The sequence below is a fragment of the Lepus europaeus genome, chromosome 16 (genome assembly GCF_033115175.1).
Source record: "Lepus europaeus isolate LE1 chromosome 16, mLepTim1.pri, whole genome shotgun sequence".
Lineage (NCBI taxonomy): Eukaryota > Metazoa > Chordata > Mammalia > Lagomorpha > Leporidae > Lepus > Lepus europaeus.
Window position 1 is genome coordinate 8671602 of NC_084842.1, and position 4714 is coordinate 8676315.

General features: G+C 43.8%; 1 pseudogene; it reads right to left on the minus strand.

Annotated features, from left to right (window-relative positions):
• Positions 1-258: 258 nt before the first annotated feature.
• LOC133775483 (large ribosomal subunit protein eL43-like) lies at positions 259-505 on the minus strand (annotated as a pseudogene).
• Positions 506-4714: the final 4209 nt, after the last annotated feature.

Below are 4714 nucleotides of genomic sequence, written 5' to 3' on the forward strand. Positions count from 1 at the left end.
GGAAGACTTTATTCAGCACTGTTGTGACTGTTGTGATAAGCAATCAGCTGAGGAGATAAATGGGACAAAACCTTGAATTCACAAAGACAGCTGAAGATTTATTGGTAGTGAGCAGAGTGAAGTTGGTCAATGGATGAAAGATTGGGAGTGGTTCTTGGAAAATGAAGTGGGGAGGATTCTTTTTTGCTTGTTGTGATATAACTTAACCCATTTATTCCCATTTATTATAGGCTAGTGATGTCTCACATGTTGACACCTTTAGTGGTCTTTCAATTCCTTCAGTCTTCTGATTGCAGGCTTTACTGTGACTTCAGCAGTGGTGCTGTGTGTTCAGGCACCACCAACTACGGTTTTCATTCAAGAACTACAGCATCAATCCCCACAGCACATCACATGTCCTTGGCATGTTGGCTCATTTCAATTTTCTTCACCATTTTCCAAAAGGAGGTGCCATAAGGGTCCTGTATTTGCCAACAATCCTGACCTTCTTTGTGCCTTTAGCCATATTGTCACCACTGAGGTCCAAGCCCAAAGAGCAAGCAGGGGGGGCTTCTTTTTAAACCTACTCAATAGGATTCTTACTTGTAGTCATCCAGGGTGACCAGATATCAAGGGTGAGGAATGAGGAATTAGATGAGACATCAAGAGTGATCAGGTATCAAGGGTGGGAGTTCTCATTGACCTGAATCAACAAGATTCTTGTTAAGACTCAGTTATGAAAATCCAACATTGATGGTAGGCCTAGTCAAGAAAAGGGCTCATGGCTGTATGTTTGGCTCAGAAGTTATAAAGGCACTTGTGATGCCACATTAGAATGACCACTTTAAGCACCAGCTACACAGCTTCTGATACAACTTCCTGCTAATGTGCACTGTGGAAGGAAGTAGATGACAGCCCAAGTACTTGGGTCCCTGCCACTCACATTGGAGACCTGAATTGAGTCCTGGGCTCCTGGCTTCTTTCTGGCTCACCTCTGGCTGCTTCTGGAATTTGGGGTTTGAACCATCAGATGGAAGATCTATCTATCTCTGTCTCTCTGCCTTTCAATTGAATAAAAATAAATAAAAATAAAAAGGGGGTGAGGGGAACTAAGAGGAGCCTGTCTGAAGTTTTGTAAAGGACACAGTCTTTATCAGGAGCCAGCATTCTGTGGCTACTCTCTACACAGCTACTATGTTTTATTTTTCTCACTGTAGATACCTTAACATGTCCTGTCTTTAGTAAAACCTTTATTTTATGCCTCTGGTACCAAAATATAAGCTCTCTAAGGGGAGGAATTATGTCTGTTGTGTTTGCTGCTGTAACATCTGGGTTAAATGGGACCTTACTGCATTGTAGTGATTCAAGAAATACTTACCAGATGAAATGTTTTAATTGGCTTGAAAGGGGAAATAAGATGTCTTTAATGAAGATCCCTCAGTTCTGAGTGCCCTTGCTCACCCCTGAGTTGCCTTCACTAGTCCAGAGCACTACGTGGTCTCATATTTGAGTTGCTAAGTAGTTATATTTTGAAATTCCAAATCACATTCGTAGCTTTTGCTATCAGTGCACGGTTTCAGTGTCAGGGTTGCTAGGCCCAGCTTCAGGAATCAGAACCAAGCATTTGGAGTAGAGCTTTTCAGTGCTTATGAAAAATGTAGTTTATCAGGGCAATTTCTCATTTTTAAAGAGATTTATTTATTTATTTGAGAGGCAGAGTTACAGACAGAGAGAGACAGAGAGGTCTTCCAATCATTGGGTCACTCCCCAAATGGCCACAATGGCTTAAGCTGGGCCAATCCAAAGTCAGGAGTCAAGAGCTTCTTCCAGGTCCACATGAGTACAGGCGCCCAAGCGCTTGGACCATCTTTCACTGTTTTTCCAGGCCATAAGCAGAGAGCTGGATCGCAAAAGGAGAACTTGGGACTTGAACCGGTGCCCAGATGGGATGCTGGCACTGCAGGCAGAGGCTTATCCTACTATGCCACAGCACTGGCCCCAGCTTTTCATTCTTGTCCTGCTCAATTCTCCTTTAGTACTCTTAGTGACCTCTACACAAATGAGATAACAGGCAAAAGTAAAACTCAGGTCTCCTATGAGCCTGCCCTAAGCCTGTTGTTAAAACTTGCAAACTATATTGGGGAGTCAGCGTTGTGTTGCAGCAGGTTAGGCTACTTCCTGGGTCACCAGCATCCCATATCAGTGCTGGTTCGGGTCCTGACTGCTCCACTTCTCATCCAGCTCCATGCTAATGTGCTTGAGAAGTTAGTGGAAAATGGCACAAGAGCTTGGACCCTGCCACCCATGTGATTTGGATGGGTTTCCAGGTTCCTGGCTTCAGCCTGGTGAATGCCAGCTCTGTGGCCATTTAGGGGGTGAATTAGCAGGTGGAAACTCTCTCTCTCTCTCTAACTCTAGCTTTCAAAAAGATAAACAAATCTTTTTTAAAAATGTGTTGAAACTATGCATTGTACCTTAGAGAATCTGGCTCCTTCCTCATGGTAGATATGAAAACTGAGAACCTGAGAAGTGGTATATGATCACAGTTGGAACATAAGACAAAATCTATAAGAAACATTCCTTCTCTGGATACTCAATCCAACCTCTCCCATAGCAGGGTAAAAATAAATCCCAGGCCTTACCCATTCAGCAGGGATGTAGTAGACAGAGAGGGCTACACTATGGGAACTTAGTGTTTGGTAGAAACGTAAACAGGGTTCTTCCTATGACTTGATACACATTATTGACTCAACAACTTTAAACACTTCTTTGTCTACACCCATGGGTAAGCCCCCTCCCTCTTACCTGTCTCTGTCCTCTTCTGTTTCTATAAAACAAAACTGACAGAAGTGCGATGCATTTGTTTCCACAACGCCCAGGAGATGCTTCATATGTTGCTCAGTGAATTACTTTTGTTTACGTATATATTTGCTTTTTGGTTTACAAGGGGTTAATTGAGATGTGTTTGGGGTGCTGGTGAGCTGAGAGGCTTATATCCCTTAGTCCTGACACTGGGTCACTCCACCACAGTGTCTGGAATGCACTTGGGCGTCTGTTCAATGTGTCTCTCCTATCACCCAAACCATGCATCTTCTCCCTCACTGCTGCTCCAGCAAAGCCAAGCTCTCCAGCTGGCAAGTTCTTCCTGCTGGACTTGCCCTTGCCGTTCCTTGATTTAAATTTCTAACTTAACAAGAAGGACTTCTGTGCCTCCAGTGCTAAGCAGAGGCTGCTGAGGTCAATGTCCAAGAGCCGTTTGTTGAGAGCTTTTCTAACTTTGCATCTAGATGGTTTTAATGTTCTGTGGTTACTTTAAAATTTACTGTAAATGAGCGAAATCCTCATTTTTCCATTCAATTACTGTTTATAATCATTGTGTATGTTCCTTCTGAATTAGGGTCTTTTTGCTTTTTAGATGTTATACTTCTAATCCAGTGAAGCATTAAGCCTTTTTCTGTAGTGTAAGTTTAAAATATGTTGTCTCAAAAAACCTAAAAAATGAAAGGAAGAGGAAGGGAGGGTCAGAGGGAGAGAGGGGAAGCAAGAGAGGAGGAGGAATGAAGGGAATATCATTATATTCTTAAAATTGTATTTGTTAAAAACTAAATAAAAGTAAAAAAAAAAAAATGAAATCAACAACATGATCTCCCAGCACCCAATTTTCTCTCTCTTGCTCTGTCTCTTTAAAGATTATATTTACTGATTTGGGAGGTAGAGTTATAGACAGAGGGAGGGAGAGACAGAGAGAGAGGTCTCCTATCCACTGCTTCACTCCTCAAATGGCTGGAGCTTAGTGAATCTGAAGCCAGGAGCCAGAAACTTCTGTGTTTCCCAGGCAGGTGCAGGGACCCAGGCACTTGGGCCATCTTCCACTGCTTTTCCAGGCCATTAGCAGAGAGCTGGGTTGGAAGAGGAGCTGCTGGGACATGAACCAGTGCCCATATGGGATGCCAGTGCCTCAGGCGGAGGCTTAGCAGACCACACCACAGCACCAGCCCCAGCACTCAATTCTCTGAATAAAGGCAGGGGTAAACGTAAAAGTTTTGCAGAATTTTCTACCTTCGTCCTGCTTATTGGTTGCAAGAAAATGTTGGCCTCAGTAAAATGATTGGCATATCTGGAATTGAAATTTCTCCCTTTACTCTGTGGCAGTGTAGGTCGGAGTTAATCAGATAGAAGAAAAGATATGCAAAGAATGCCTTGCCTGGGCGGCACTGTAGCTCACTTGGTTAATCCTCCGCCTGCGGCGCCAGCATCCCATATGGGCTCCAGGTTCTAGTCCCGGTTGCTCCTCTTCCAGGCCAGCTTTCTGCTGTGGCCCTGGAGCGCAGTGGAGGATGGCCCAAGTGCTTGGGCTCCTGTACCCGCATGGGAGACCAGGAGAAAGCACCTGGCTCCTGGCTTCTGATCGGTGTAGTTCTGGCCGCAGCGGCCATTGGGGGAGTGAACCAATGCAAGGAAGACCTTTTTTCTCTGTCTTTCCCTTTCACTGTCTAGATCTCTATCTGTCAAATAAATTAAAAAAAAAAAATGGCTTGCCAACATGTAGTACTAAGGAGGAATCACTCAATGTTTTTGATCCTAAAATATGGAAGATTTCTGGAAATCATTACACACATGTCTTTTGTCCTTGTATTTCTGCAATGTCAGACCAGCACACCCAAGAGTGTCCCTTATTCTTAGTGAAATTGTTTCTGCAAGGCCCCTCCCCATGAATTCTGAAAATCAGGAAGTG